Here is a 16,814-nt window from a genome sequence, read left to right as displayed (position 1 = left end):
TAGTCAGGATCGAACCTGTGTCTCCGGCGCTGCATTCGCTGTAAAGCAGCAACTCTACCGCTGCGCTACCGTGCCGCTTTTACTTGTCCATCTGGATCACAGTGTCAAATACATTTGATTTAGCAACTCTATGGTAATGGCACATCACCTTTTTTTTGATAAAATAAATGAAGGTACACAAGGAATAGGATATCATAGAATATAATTTGCAGCATCAAAGAAGGCAAATCAATCTAGTTTCAGTCCATGCAAGTTTTCATAGTAGTGTTCTAGTTTCATATGTTCTACGAGTAGAATTTGGCCATTCGGCCCATCAGGTCTACTCTGCCATTCAAACATGGCTGATCTATCTTTCCCTCTAAAACCCCATTCTCCAGCCTTCGCTCCACAACCACTAACACAAGAAAGAGTTAAATCCAAGGAAGAGGATTATAAATTGGCCCGAGGAAGCAGCAAATCGGAGGAATGGGAGAAATTTAGAATTCAACAGAGGACAAAGGGGTTAATTAAGAGGGGGAAAATAGAGCATGAAAGAAAGCTTGCGTGGAATATAAAAACGGACTGTAAAAGCTTCTATAGATATGTGAAGAGGAAAAGATTAGTGAAGACAAATGTAAGTCCCTTACAGTCAGAAACCGGTGGATTTATAATGGGAAACAAGGAAATGGCAGACCAGTTAACCAAGTACTTTGGTTCTGTCTTCATTAAGGAAAACACAAACAATCTCCCAGAAATACTAGGGGACCGAGGATCTGGTGGGAGGGAGGAACTGAAGGAAATCCACATTAGTCAGGAAATGGTGTTAGGTAAACTGTTGGGACTGAAGGCAAATAAATCCCCAGGGCCTGATGGTCTGCATCCCAGACTACTCAAGGAGGTGACCCTAGAAATGGTGTATGCATTGGTGATCATTTTCCAATGTCCTATAGACTCTGGATCAGTTCCTGTGGACTGGAGGGTAGCTAATGTAACCCCACTTTTTAAGGAAGGAGGGAGAGAGAAAATTAGGGAATTATAAACCAGTTTGCCTGACATTAATAGTGGGGAAGATGCTTGAGTCAATTATTAAAGATGTAATCGCAGTGCATTTGGTAAGCAGTGACAGGATCGGTCAAAGTCAGCATGGATTTATGAAGGGGAAATCCATGCTTGACTAATCTTCTGGATTTTTTTTGAGGATGTAACTAGTAGAATGGATAAGGGAGAGCCAATGGATGTGGTGTATCTGGATTTGCAAAAAGCCTTTGACAAGGTCCCACATAAGAGATTAGTGTGCAAAATTAGAGCACATGGTATTGGGGGTAGGGCATTGACATGGATAGAGAATGAGGAAAAAAAACTGCAGATGCTGGTTTAAATCGAAGGTAGACACAAAATGCTGGAATAACTCAGCGGGTCAGGCAACATCTCGAGAGAGAAGAAATGGGTGACGTTTCGGGTCAAGACCCTTCTTCAGACTGATGTGTCAGGGGAGGGGCAAGACAAAGATAGGATCTAGTCGGAGACAGGAAGACGAGTGGGAGAACTGGGAAAGGGGAGGGGATAGAGAGGGAAAGCAGGGACTACCTGAAGTTAGAGAAGTCAATGTTCATAACACTGGGGTGTAAACTGCCCAAGCGAAATATGAGGTACTGTTCCTCCAATTTGCGTTGGGCCTCCCTCTGGCAATGGAGGAGGCCCTGAACAGAAAGGTCAGATTGGGAATGGGAGGGGGAGTTGAAATGTTGAACCACCGGGAGATCAGGTTGGTTGAGACGGTCTCAGCGGAGGTTTTGAGCGAAACGATCGTCGAGCCCGCGCTTGGTCTCGCCGATGTAGAGAAGTTGACATCTGGAACAGCGGATACAATAAATGAGGTTGGAGGAGGTGCAGGTGAACCTCTGCCTCACCTGGGTCCTTGGAAGAGGAAAAAAATAGTTAAGGCAAATGTGGGCCCCTTGGAGGCAGAAGCAGGTGAATTTATTATGGGGAACAAGGAAATGGCAGACGAGTTGAACCAGCTGGATCTGTCTTCACTAAGGAAGATACAAACAATCTCCCAGATGTTCTAGTGGCCAGAGATCCTAGGGTGACGGAGGAACTGAAGGAAATTCACATTATGCAGGAAATGGTGTTGGTAGACTGATGGGACTGAAGGCTGATAAATCCCCAGGGCCTGATGGTCTGCATCTCAGGGTACTTAATGAGGTGGCTCGAGAAATCGTGGACGCATTGGTGAACATTTTCCAATGTTCTATAGATTCAGGATCAGTTCCTGTGGATTGGAGGGTAGCTAATCCTATCCCACTTTTTAAGAAAGGAGGGAGAGAGAAAACAGGAAATTATAGACCAGTTAGTCTGATATTAGTGGTGGGGAAGATGCTGGAATCAATTATAAAAGACGAAATTGTGGAGCATTTGGATATAAGTAACAGGATTGTTCCGAGTCAGCATGGATTTATGAAGGGGAAATCATGCTTGACTAATCTTCTGGAATTTTTTGAGGATGTAACTAGGAAAATGGACAGGGGAGAGCCGGTGGATGTAGTGTACCTTGACTTTCAGAAAGCCTTCAACAAGGTCCCACATAGGAGATTAGTGGGCAAAATTAGAGCACATGGGATTGGGGGTAGGGTACTGACATGGAAAAAATATTGGTTGGCAGACAGAAAGCAAAAAGTGGGGATAAATGGGCCACTTTCAGAATGACAGGCAGTGACTAGTGGGGTACCGCAAGGCTCGATGCTGGGACCGCAGCTATTTACAATATAGATCAATGACTTGGATAAAGGGATTAAAAGTACCATTAGCAAATTTGCAGATGACACAAAGCTGGGTGGCAGTGTGAACTGTGAGGAAAATGCTATGAGGTTGCAGGGTGACTTGGACAGGTTGTGTGAGTGGGCAGATGCAGTTTAATGTGGATAAATGTGAGGTTATCCACTTTGGTGGTAAGAATAGGAAGGCAGATTATTATCTGAACGGTGTCAAGTTAGGAAAAAGGGACGTACAACAAGATCTGGGTGTCCTAATGCATCAGTCACTGAAAGGAAGCATGCAGGTACAGCAGGCAGTGAAGAAAGCCAATGGAATGTTGGCCTTCATAACAAGAGGAGTTGAGTATAGGAGCAACGAGGTCCTTCTGCAGTTGTACAGGGCCCTAGTGAGACCACACCTGGAGGTATTGTGTGCAGTTTTGATCTCCAAATTTGAAGAAGGACATTCTTGCTATTGAAGGAGTGCAGCGTAGGTTCACGAGGTTAATTCCCGATATGGCGGGACTGTAGTACGTATACTGGGCTTGTATACTCTGGAATTTAGAAGGATGAGAGGGGATCTTATTGAAACTTGTAAGATTATTAAGGGATTGGACACGCTAGAGGTAGGAAACATGTTCCCGATGTTGGGGGAGTCCAGAACCCGGGGTCACAGTTTAAGAATAAGGGGTGGGCCATTTAGGACTGAGATGAGGAAAAACTTTTTCACCCAGAGAGTTGTGAATCTGTGGAATTCTCTGCCACAGAAGGCAGTGGAGGCCAATTCTCTGGATGCTTTCAAGAGAGAGTTAGATAGAGCTCTTGATGATAGCAGAGTCAGGGGGTATGGGGAGAAGGCAGGAACGGGGTACTGATTGAGAATGATCAGCCATGATCACAGTGAATGGCGGTGCTGGCTCGAAGGGCCGAATGGCCTACTCCTGCACCTATTGTCTTTTGTCTATTGTCTGTTAACTAGTGCTGGGCTCAGTGCTGGGACCCCAGTTATTTACAATTTAAACGATTTTGACAAAGGAATTAAATGTAACATCTCTACGTTTGCGAATGACACAAAGCTGGGTGGCAGTGTGAGGTGCAAGGAGGATGCTATGAGGCTGCAGGGTGGCTTGGATAGGTTGGGTGAGCGGGCAGATGCATGCCAGATGCAGTTTTATGTGGATAAATGTGGGGTTATCCACTTTAGTGGCAAGAACATGAAGGCAGATTATTATCTGAATGGTCTCAGATTACAAAAAGGGGAGGTTCAACAAGGCCTGGGTGTGCTTGTTCATCAGTCACTGAAAGTAAGCATGCAGCTACAGCAGCCAGTGAAGAAAGCTAATGGCATGTTGGCCTTCATTGCGAGAGGATTTGAGTTTAGGAGCAAGAAGATCCTACTGCAGTTTTCTTTCTTGCAGCTTGCCAAACTACCTAATTTGGCACAACACCAATTTATATCCTGTCAATTCAAAGACCATTTATTTCCTGTGATAACTTATCAAGTATCTTCGGAAACTTCATACCTGTATAACATCTACCAAATTCATTTTATGTTCTCTGTAATTGCATCAAATTAAAAACAAAATCGTAGCCCCTTTAAAATTAAAATGAGTGCTGATGGTCCTTGAATAGCTTAGCCTTTCTGGCTGTGCATTAATTACATCCACTGTTATGTACTATAGTGGGAATAACTTTACAAAACTATAACTACGAGTTGCATTATTATATTCAGCACATGTCTATGTGTCTGGTTTGTACTACTTGCTTCCTTGGAAGCTCAGGCTCATAAACACATGGATGAAGTAATAAAAGAAAGATTAGTGATATTAGTGATTAGTATTTCCTCTAAACTCCTTTTTTTTAATCATTTAACTGCAATAGGGACATTTCCACATCTTTCTTGGGTACACATGCAGCATTACTCAAAATATTTGCCAATGATTCACTTCAAGTATCTCTACCATTTTTCAACACAGAGTACACTATTCACCATTTTGTCCCAAAATTGCTTCAGACTTCCTTGATTGTTATTTGTCTTAATCCTTCTCCCATATGCTCTAAGATTTGTGGGGAAAATAGGTATGTTTTTAACCTAGCCATCCCAATTGCAAACGGATGTGTTTGGATCAGCTATGAATGTCGCAAACCATTTGATTTTGCTTTCCACTGATTTCATTGGGAAAACTGATTGAAGTGTAAAATATCAGGTTAATTGACTCTGATCAATAGCTGGTAGGTGTTGGTGAGATTATTAATCCCTTTGTCATCCTTTACTTTCAAATTTATAATCCTCACATAAAAATCTATTTGCCTTACGGAGAAAATTATCAATTAGTTATAAAAATTCTTACCGCATGTGTAATTTGTTTAATTGCCTCAAAATTCATCGCATGCCCTTATATATATATAAGAAAATACCTGCAGATGCTGGTACAAATCGAAGGTATTTATTCACAAAGTGCTGGAGTAACTCAGCTGGTCAGGCAGCATCTCAGGAGAGAAGGAATGGATGACGTTTCGGGTCTTCAGTCTGAAGAAGGGTCTCGACCCGAAACATCACCCATTCCTTCTCTCCTGACATGCTGACTGACCTGCTGAGTTACTCCAGCACTTTGTGAATAAATACCTTTGATTTGTATCAGCATCTGCAGTTATTTTCTTACACTTATATATATATATATATATATATATAAGGGCATGCGATGAATTTTCCCAATTGATCTATCTAATCTGACTTGTTTTTAACTGGTCAATGGTATAATCCAAAGATTTTTTTTTTAAACTAAACTTCCATTTTATTTCCCCTTTCACTAAAAACGCGAGTTATTTAAAGAAGTCCACAATGGCTTTCAGAGAATATATATTTTGTAAATTTAGTTTAGGACCTGATTTTGAAGAACTATTTTTTAATGTGTGAAGTCCAAGGTATGGTAATAAAACTTGCGGACTGTATTGCTGTAGTGTAGTATTGAAAGAAAGGGCGAAGGCAATTATCTTGAAAATGGCAGAGCGAGATGTTGGGTATCGGGTCGCCACTAGGTGTAACCGTGCGCCGCTATGAAAAGAGCCGAACGGTGGAACCTGTGTCAAAAAGCTCATCACCGAAAACAGATTTCGGAGGCTGTTCGAGAAATGCATCCGATCTGTGAAAGGTTTATAGCGTAAAAGACCTTAAATTCCTTCGGATCGCCTGAGCTGAGGATGGAAGCCACGGAAGAAGGCGGCAATAATTAGGCTTTACTGGTACCCAAGTTGAAGCAGCACTGCTGGAATCCTTGTGGCCAGGATTACCCCGCTGGATAGAAGTACGGTCGCTGCTGGGTTGTAATGGAGGTGAATGAAAAAAACTATTACAATTCGACAAATTTGATGTAGCGAGCTGAATTGCGTTCCAGCTGAAAGTGCCGAGTGCGTCTTGTCGTCGGATAGAGTGGAAAGGGGAAAATCAAGGAAGATTCTGCAAGTCGCGTGTGTTTTTTCCCCCACATCATGTACACGAATAGCTAATAAATACCAACCGATTGGCAAGCTCACAGATTGTAAGAGCTCTGGCGCTGGTAAATAATTTCGTGTTTCTTTTTCATTTTAAGTATACGTGACATATACGTCTAATGTCCAGTGGGTATAGTTCCATGAAAAAAATATCAGACTTGTTAGTATGTGAGTCAGTCAGTTGCCTTATCTAGGAGATATGTCATCAACAGTGATTCAGTTTGCGAAAATTGATAAGATTGTAGCCGTAACGTTGCATTTACAAACTGAAAAAATATAAAGAAGGGGTTTTTTTGTGTGTGTGTGTGCTTGCATCTTCTACGTTGCGTCTGTCTAGATATTTGGCGGACCAAATTATTATTATTTTTCCGTATGAATTGCACAATACCTTTTGTCGACTGTATCATTGGTGGAACGAAATCAATTTCCAGCAGCTTTAATTAAAATGAACCGTACAAATTACATGATATTAATTGACTTATAATTAAGAGGAGTTGAGGATTCATTACATATCGAAGTAGGGCATGATGTCACAAATATGCAAAAAATACATATGGCCTCAGAATAATTGTACTAGATCATATTGTTGAGGCAGTGCAGTATTTCGTCTATTCTGTTTTAAACTATATGCAAATATTCTATTCCGTTATTTTTTTCATTTTCTTGGTTTGCTTACGAACAATGTTTAGGTACCTTTGCAAACATTTTAATAAATGCACTCGAAGTGCTAATTGCTGTGGATTACAACATTTCTGGATGGAAATTGCCATCGTTATCAAGCTGAACCTGTGTCTACATTTAAAATGAAAAAATAATACGACATACACAGGACTTGTTATTTTAAAATCTGTAACCAATTGACACAACGAAATGTTAAATGCATTTCTTTTATCTCTACTACCACTGGATAATTACATTTGTGGCGTTTTAGTCCCTTCGCCAACCTTTTCAAAGAAAATAAGTTGATTATTCATGAATTAATTATAGTGCTTTACCGTTCTTTACGGAAAAGCGAAAGTGTTAGACATTTCCCTCCGATATGATTAAGAATCTCATTTAAGAATGATAGAAATTGTTGTTTTGCTCAATTTGAGAAGTAGAGACACCCTTTTAGTTAGGTAAAGACTAAATGAATTTTTAAGGGATTTATTGAATTCATCAGTATTTATTACAGTACCTTTGTGCCTTGGAGCTCTGTCCAGTTCCGTAGCAGCTAGCTACCTTTTAGAACAACATTATATAATTGCAGGTATCAAAAATTATGATTTAAGTACAACAATCTCCTCAACAGACCTATTTCCAGGAAATATATATTTTTTAACTGTCTGGCCTGCTTAAATTGAAGTATATTTTTAAAAATCAGGAGATTTGGAAAACGTGTTTAACAAATACAAAACAAATTTTCATATTGGCTGAGATATCTTTATTTAGGAGCATAGAGTTCCGTGCGCAGCAAAGGCTGCCTATAGTGATCAGGTGTGGTCTTACATTGAGCTGTTGTATGTCTACCAGAGCTTCATTTATGTTGGGTGGACAAAGTGGTGGCAGAATATCAAGAGATGGCCTTTTGACCTGTGAAACTGAGGTCAGACTATTCTTCTGGTACTGTTTGTGGATCGTGGTACTCTTAACTGGGAATTTATGACTTCCTGAAATAACCTGTTTTTCTCTTACTTTTGTCTTTCACTTTGGGTCTTTCTGTTTGTGCCTGGCAGTCTTTTTTGTTTATTACTCTTCTGCTCTCCTGCCCTTAGTGTGGTTCTCATGCCTCTTTTATGTCTCTTTTCCTTGCCCAATTATTTTCTTTTCTAATTCTTTACCCTAGCTATCTCAAATAATTGGATTGGTCTAGTCATGTGATCAACAAGTGCTTTGATTCCCCCCAGTGATGTCTTACAGAGGGAATGAGCAACATGAAGCAGAAAGTTGCTAGGTGAAATGAGAAATGGCACATATTTAACGTGTGCTCGATTTTAGTGTGCTGCGCTTGGATGTGTGTGGATTGTATTGTGCAGTAGGATATGCGGCCAGATCCTAGTGCAAAGAATTGGGGCATATATAATAGAGTTCTCTAAAATAAGAGATTATACTTGTGACTGAACCTGTTGATTTTTCATAGGGTAGTTTGGATGAGAGCATTTGGTTGTAAGAAGTGGTTTTACTTTAAATTATTTTAAAAATAGTTTATCATCAATTTTTGAGGAATAAAACAGAAAATGCTGAAAACATATGGCAGTTCAGATTTTTTTCCAGTAGGGAAAAATGTTTTTTTGATTCTGATTGTCAAATAAAATAAGTAGAAAATAAAGAACCAGAATGTAGAAAAATTCAGATGTGACAAAACAATAAAGAATATAATAGGAAAAGGAATACACGGTTTGGAATCTGCTGCACTTTCCTCACTGTCATGGATGATCTTCTACATCAATTCAATTTTCCCACATCATCCTCATATCACTTGATTTCCTTAATATACAGAAATCTATTGATCTCAGTAACTAAGCTTCAAGGCCCTCATGGTGTAAAAATTCAGATTCTGTGTGAATAAGAAACATACACCCTGAAGAAGTTAAACAGATTTGCATAAAAACATTAAATTGTATTCATGATAAGCACCTCCATTAATCATGAAGAACAGAGTTTTTTTTCACAAAATTCAAGTACAGCAATTGCTGGAATTTTGAAAAAAGGAACACCAGGAACATTCAGCAGATCAAGAAGCCTTTGTGGTGAGAAAAGCATAGATAATATTTGAAGTTGATGATTTCATTAGAACTTGGAAAAGTGAGAGCAAAATAAATGTTAAGCTGCAGAGAATGAAGTGAAGGACAGAGAGACCAAAGGGAATGTCTGGATACTGGGAAGGGAGTTAGTAAAAGAGCAGATGTTGCAAGTCTTCTAATTGCTTGGTAAGGTGCTATGAATAGGATGTGGGCATTGGTGACAGTGGAAGACTGAACCAGAGCACCTTGAAAGGGAAGTGCTTACACGAGGAAATTGAGGATATGGGGAATTTCCTATTTGTGTGTATAAGGAGTGAGTGTAGTCAAAAACATTGTCCACTGAAGAGGAGAGGCATTCACAGTCAAGGAGAAAAGTCAAAGTTGTTAATTAAAAGGTTTTTTTTCAATTCTGTGGAATATTCATAGTGTGTTACCATGGAAATACTGAAAGAATTTGGAATTGATAATAATTCCCAATCTTGCTAGTGACACCCACACCCCATGAATAAATATACAAAAGGATCTATGCCATCACAAACACTAGGCATCTAATTAATATTAAACTGGTTTAGTTAATTGGTACGTGGATATTTTATTGGGTATTATAAACATGTGGTTCACTGAAGAACAAATTTATCACAAATCTGAATGTGTTGCTAAGCCTCAAAGGGAAGAATCAATGAAAAAAATGTACATCTTTCCAATGCTCATGTCCACAAAATGGACAAATATTGTCCAATATTTTAGCAGTAAAAACAGATTTTCTGCATCAAAATAATTATTTTGGATCCTATGCAATGTATTATCATGTTTAATGTATGGAAAAGAGATCTTGATTTACCACTACTGGTGTCCCTAGACCTTGTAAACTCTTCATGTGTTTTTTTATCCTGATTTTGTGCTGCAAACTGATGTGAATAATTTCATAGCATTATTTGTTGCAAAAGAAAATGGTTAGGCGAGTTTGATGTGCATAGTCATTGAATATCCTCGGTATTGGATTGACTACTAGTCAAATCACAAGAAACGAAGAAATATGGTGAAGGAAAATGGATTCTTCTCATGCATATGTGCTTTCCACAGAACTGTTGCATGATATAGTACAGAAAATAGTTATTTGGTCTCCTGTATCCATGAAGGCTCCTTCTTCAGAACATCAGTCTGAAGAAGGGTCTCGACCCGAAACATCAACATCAGTCTGAAGAAGGGTCTCGACCCGAAACATCACATCAGTCTGTAGAAGGGTCTCGACCCGAAACGTCACCCATTCCTTCTCTCCACAGATGCTGCCTGACCCGCTGAGTTACTCCAGCATTTTGTGATACCATCAATTTGTACCAGCATCTGCAGGTATTTTCCTACATGGCTCCTTGAAAGAGCTATTTAATTAGTCCCACACCTCTTTGTTACCTCATGGTCCAACAATTTTTCGCTTTCCAAGTACTTAACCAATTCCTTTTGAAAATTAAGATTGAATTTCTTACTAAGAATGCATTTCAGATGCATTACTAATCACAACAGTTCTGGTCGCCAAATTATAGGAAGGATGTCGACAAAATGGAGAGGGTACAGAGGAGATTTACTAGAATGTTGCCTGGGTTTCAGCACTTAGGCTACAGAGAGAGGTTGAACAGGTTGGGTCTTTATTCTTTGGAGCGTAGAAGGTTGAGGGGGGACTTGATAGAGGTTTTTAAAATTATGAGAGGGACGGACAGAGTTGACGTGGGTAGGCTTTTCCCTTTGAGAGTGGGGAAGATTCCAACAAGGGGACATAGCTTCAGAATTGAGGGACAAAGGTTTAGGGGTAACATGAGGGGGAACTTCTTTACTCAGAGGGTTGTGGCTGTATGGAATGGGCTTCCGGTGGAAGTGGTGGAGGCTGGCTCGATTTTATTATTTAAGAGTAAATTGGATAGGTATATGGATAGGAGGGGATTGGAGGGTTATGGTCTGAGTGCAGGTAGATGAGACTAGGTCAGGGAGAATGGTCGGCGTGGACTGGTAGGGCCGGACAGGCCTGTTTCCATGCTGTAGTTGTTATATGTTATATGTTAAATTGTTCTTGTTTGTGTTCCCTCTGGCTATTTCTTACTTTGCCAATTGCCTTAAAGCAGTGTCCCTTTGATTCTGATCCTCTGTCACTGGAATAAGGTTTTCCTGATCATATCTGTAAGCACTGAAGGATCTTGAACATGTCTATCAGATTTCCCCTAAGCTTGCTCAAAGAAGAGTAATCACAATTTTTCTAGTCTTGCTGTGTAGTTAATGTCTTTAATACCTGTTACCATTCTTATAGATCATATCGTTACCCTCTGAGGATGAAATCCATATGTGTGATGCTCAGAAGAGGTCATAATACTCAGTTGGAGTATGCCTATTTATCTACTTTATGCATTGTCTATAAATTCATGGATCGCATCCGGGCTTTAAGAACGTAAAATGATTAAGAGTAGAAATAGGATTATCACTTTCAGAATCTTTTGGCCTGTTTTGCCATTAAATAGGTCATGACATTTTTGTGTCTGGACCATGTTCATTCATGATCCTTGTATCCCTTGATTCTAAAATCTTAATATCTAAAAATTTATCAATTGAATATATGAAATGACAGAACCTCCACATCTTTCTTGGGTAGAAAATACCAAAGATTCACTGGTAACTACAAATAAAAACATGTCAGAGATGCTGTAAATCTGAAATAAAAATAGAAAATGTTGGAAATTCTCAGCAGGTTAGGCAACATCTGTGGAAAGGAAAGTAGTTAATGTTTTTGGTTTGGAACCCATCATCAAGACTAGGAAAGAGAAAATGAAGAAGGGTCTCGACCCGAAAGATCACCCATTTCTTCTCTCCAGAGATGCTGCCTGTTCCGCTGAGTTACTCAAGCATTTTATGTCTATCTTCAAAAAATAAATTAGTTATCTGTAGCATAAAAAAAGTGGATGAGATGGATAGGTGGAACAAAGGGAATATCACTGATAGGATGCAACCAGCTAACTTAATGTGGCAGTTAAGAATGATTTAAAATCAGTTTAATCTTCATTTGCGTAATGATAAGTCTGTCGGGCATTTACAGCAGATCAGACTATGGAAGAAAAAGATGAGCAGAAAAACCAAGCCACAATAATGACAGGCAGAAATATCCACTTTTGATCGTAGACAAAGAAAGAGGAAGCTTTGCTCAACCACATGAGTGACCTTGAGCTTCCACTTGCCAGCTGCTTTTAATTCACCATTCCACTTGCATTCTGACCTTTCTCTCTGTGGCATGTTGCAGTGAGGTCTAATGCAAACTCATCTTTCATCTGGGCATGGTGCTGCCTCCAGGACTTGGTTTCTCACCATCAGTTGAGCCTCTCATCAGTTTGGCTCAATTTCATTTTTTTAGTAAAGCTTGCTGTGCATGTCTCACAGCCTTATACATTATATTATCTGCTTTTAACTGATCCTTAACTACCTCATTAGCTCATATGGTCTCATCCTATTAGAGATATTCCCTTTGTTCTACGCATTATCTCTCCTCTGCCTTCAATGCTACCCATAACGCTTATTTTCTCTCTTTTTCAATTCTGATGAAAGGCTCTGAGCTGAAACATTAACTGTTTCGTTTTGCTCAGAGGTTGCCTGACCTGCTAAGTATTTCCAGAACTTTCTATTTTTAATATCAAAATCAAAATCCAGATGGTGAAGAAATTTCTTCTCATCTCATTGGGTGACTATGATCCCAGGGTCTACATATCCCAATCAGGAAAATATTACCCCCTACTATCTAGACTGTTAAGCCAGCTCAGGATTTTGTATTTCAATGAAATAACAACTCATTCTACAACACAAAAGTAAAGGCCTACTCTGCTTAATTTCACCTCTTATTATAAGTCTGCCGTTGCAATCAATCTGGGGTACTCATACCGCACTCCCGTTATCACAGATATGTTGTACCCTGAGTGATGAGGCCAGATTTTTACACAATATCCCAATTGCTGTGTTAAGTTGGCCCCTTTTGATGAGAACAAGACCTCCATTCATGCACCCAAATCCTCTTGCAATAAAGGCTACCAGACAATTTGCCTTCCTAATAGTGAATTAAACTTGCTTGTTTTCTGTCAGTGATTCATATATAAGAATACTCGGGCCATTCTAAACATAACACCTTTAAATCTATCGCTATTTTAAAAGAATTCTCCGTCCCCAGGATTCTCTCTTTCAGTACCTATTTCTAAAATTATTGCCATTCCTCATTCTCCTTACATCAAGTAATCATTTTACACTTTACTGCATTAAATTTTCAGCACCACATGTTTACCTGCTTCACCATACGTCCTTCCAAAGAATGTTGCCATCAATGTCCACTGTTAATTAAATTCTTGAGCTTTGTGACATCTGTAAGAAACATAGAAAATTGGTGCAGGAGCAGGCCATTCGGCCCTTCGAGTCAGCACCGCCATTCAATATGATTATGGCTGATCATCCGAAATCAGTACCCCTTTCCTGCTTTTTCCCCAGATCCCATGTATCCTTTAGCCCTAAGAGCTAAATCTAACTCTCTTGAAAACATCCAGTGAATTGGCCTCCACTGCCTTCTGTGGCAGAGAATTCCACAGATTCACAACCCTCTGGGTGAAAACGTTTGTCCTCATCTCAGACCTAAATGGTCTACCCCTTATTCTTAAACTGTGACCTCTGGTTCTGGATTCCCCAACATCGGGACCATTTTTCCTGCATCTAGCCTGTCCAATCCTTTAAGAATTTCATATGTTTCTATAAGATCCCCTCTCACCCGTCTAAATTTGTGAATACAAGCCCAGTCGAATCATTCTTTCATCATATGTCAGTCCTGCCATCCCGGGAATTAACCTGGTGAACCTATGCTGCACTCCCTCAATAGCAATGATATCCTCCCTCAAATTAGACCAAAGCTGCACATAATACTCGAGATGTGGTCTTGCCAAGGCCCTGTACAACTACAGTAGGACCTCCTTTTCACACTTTTTCACACAGAGAGTTGTGTATTTGTGGGATTCTCTGCCACAGAAGGCAGTGGAGGCTGATTCACTCAATGCATTCAAATGAGAGTTAGATATGGCTCTTAGGGCTAGCGGAATCAAGGGATATGGGGAGAAGCCAGGAATGGGGTGCTGATCGTGAATGATCAGCCATGATTACATTGAATGGCGATGCTGGCTTGAAGGGCCGAATGGCCTACTCCTGCACCTATTGTCTATGTCAATGTTCTTGCTCCTAAACTCAAATCCTCTTGCAATGAGAGTCAACATGCCATTAGCTTTCTTTCAATGACTGATGTACAAGGACACCCAGGCCTCGTTGCACCTCCCCTTTTCCAAATATGCCTTTTGGAAATATGAATTTAGAACATTAACTGCAATAGATTAATTTATATTTAATGCAAGCTCATACATGCCAGTATGGCTCATACATTGCCTTAAAGCTAGCATGTGTTTCTTTAATTAACTGCTTTTTCCATGTGGCAATTTGTCTTTCTCTGGATTAGTTATCCGAAGACTTTTCCCACCCTTGAATTTGTAAGAAAATATCAACAATATCCCATTACCACTGACATTGGGTTAATTAGACTGAAATTACCACATTTATCCATCTCGCTTTTCCTCAAGAATATTAATTATTGCAATATTTTATTTGTGTGACATCATTCTCATGTCCAAAAAAGATTGGAAGATTGTGGTATGTGCCATTGCATTTTGCATTATTACATTCTTCAGCAACAGAGAATGAATTTCATTCAGACCATCTGACGTTCCCTGTTTCGAATCTTGGTCAGTTTTTTTAGTACATTATCTATTTTTATCCTCTAGAACATAAGAAGATAGAAACATGTGAAATAGAGCAGCAGTGACCTATTCATCCCTTACTAGATGTCAACTTATTTACATCGGCGAAACCAAGCACAGGCTCGGCGACCGCTTCGCTCAACACCTGCGCTCGGTCCGCATTGACCAAACTGATCTCCCGGTGGCCGAGCACTTCAACTCCCCCTCCCATTCCCAGTCTGACCTTTCTGTCATGGGCCTCCTCCAGTGCCATAGTGAGGCCCACCGGAAATTGGAGGAACAGCACCTCATATTTCGCCTGGGCAGCTTGCAGCCCAGTGGTATGAACATCGACTTCTCCAACTTTAGATAGTTCCTCTGTCCCTCTCTTCCCTTCCTCCTTCCCAGATCTCCCTCTATCTTCCTGTCTCCACCTATATCCTTCCTTTGTCCCGCCCCCCTGACATCAGTCTGAAGAAGGGTCTCGACCCGAAACGTCACCCATTCCTTCTCTCCTGAGATGCTGCCTGACCTGCTGAGTTACTCCAGCATTTTGTGAATAAATACCTTCGATTTGTACCAGCATCTGCAGTTATTTTCTTATACTATATATTCATCCCTTACAGCCTATTCTGTCTTTTGTTAAGATCTAGCTCAGTGCCAATTGTCAGCACCATCTCCATATGACTTGATAGCCAGAAATTTACTTCTTATTATGTTTGGTATACTTATTATGTTTGCTATACTTGCTTTTGAAGTTTGTTGCAATAGTTCCTGTTGCTAGGAAGACCAATGCTCTAGCACTAATCGATGCTAATAACCACAGACAGATTTCTACCCTTATGTTTCTACTTGTGAAAAGGATCAGAATCATAAATTTAAATAGTCAAAATTAATTTCAGTAGGGAATTCAAGCAAAATTACTTTTACTCAGATAATGAAAGGTTAGAATACTCCAGTGAGCAGTTAATGCGTATAACATGAATACATTCATGGGTAAGCTAGATATGGTCTTTGGGGGGAAAAAACAAACAGATAAATATTTTGATGGAATTTGATGAAGTGCAGTGAGAGAAGATCCATATGCAGCAAATCACAGACATGAACCTGATGTATTAAGTAACCAATTTTATACCATGGCAGTAATAGAAACATAGAAACATAGAAAATAGGTGCAGGAGTAGGCCATTCGGCCCTTCGAGCCTGCACCGCCATTCAATATGATCATGGCTGATCATCCAGCTCAGTAACCTGTACCTACCTTCTCTCCATACCCCCTGATCCCTTTAGCCACAAGGGCCACATCTAACTCCCTCTTAAATATAGCCAATTAACTGGCCTCAACTACCTTCTGTGGCAGAGAATTCCACAGACTCACCACTCTCTGTGTGAAGAAATGTTTTCTCATCTCGGTCCTAAAAGACTTCCCCCTTATCCTTAAGCTGTGACCCCTGGTTCTGGACTTCCCCAACATACAATACAATACAATACAATACAATACAATACAATATATCTTTATTGTCATTGTACCCAGGGGTACAACGAGATTGGGAATGCGCCTCCCATACGATGCAATAATTTAAGTAATTTAGACAACAGCAACCCAACGAAACGAAACAATTGTAACAGTTTTAGACAGGGTAAAGTGCAAGTTGATCTATGCGTTGTGGCCATCCGGCTCAGCAGGACCGGTTCATAGCAGCTATGGCCCTGGGGATGAAGCTGTTCCTGAGTCTGGAGGTGCGGGCGTAGAAGGCCTTGTATCGTCTGCCCGATGGAAGGAGTTCGAACAGACTGTTGCAGGGGTGTGAAGAGTCTTTGTGGATGCTGGTGGCTTTTCTGAGGCATCGTGTGTTGTAGATGCCCTCCAAGTCTGGTAGCTGTGTTCCGATGGCCCTCTGAGCTCTATGGACTACCCGCTGTAGAGCTTTCCTTTCTGCCTCCGTGCAGCTGAGGTACCACACAGGGATGCCATGCGTTAGGATGCTCTCTATGGTGCAGCGGTAGAAGGTAGAACAATCTTCCCGCATCTAGCCTCTCCAACCCCTTAAGAATTTTATATGTTTCAATAAGATCCC

The 16,814-nt window shown here is 40.3% G+C and overlaps 1 protein-coding gene across 10 annotated transcripts in view; it reads left to right on the top strand.

Moving 5' to 3' along the window:
* The window catches only part of nlgn1 (neuroligin 1), a 410,233-nt gene that overhangs the window by 29,733 nt on the left and 363,686 nt on the right, over nt 1-16,814 (top strand). For 7 of the 10 annotated variants that reach the window (XM_078410952.1, XM_078410951.1, XM_078410950.1 and 4 more), the window contains exon 1: nt 5,802-6,292. The exons of 1 other annotated variant lie outside the window; for it this stretch is intronic. The gene's annotated coding sequence lies outside the window, so the exon portion shown is untranslated. Of the gene's footprint in view, nt 1-5,801; nt 6,293-7,724; nt 7,813-16,814 lie in introns of those variants that run through there. 2 more of the 10 variants (XM_078410943.1, XM_078410945.1) reach the window with 2 other exon arrangements.

Source organism: Rhinoraja longicauda, chromosome 13, assembly GCF_053455715.1.
Source record: "Rhinoraja longicauda isolate Sanriku21f chromosome 13, sRhiLon1.1, whole genome shotgun sequence".
Taxonomy (NCBI): Eukaryota; Metazoa; Chordata; class Chondrichthyes; order Rajiformes; family Arhynchobatidae; genus Rhinoraja; species Rhinoraja longicauda.
The sequence above is the reverse complement of the archived record's forward strand: the minus strand, read 5'-3'. Positions and strand labels throughout refer to the sequence as shown.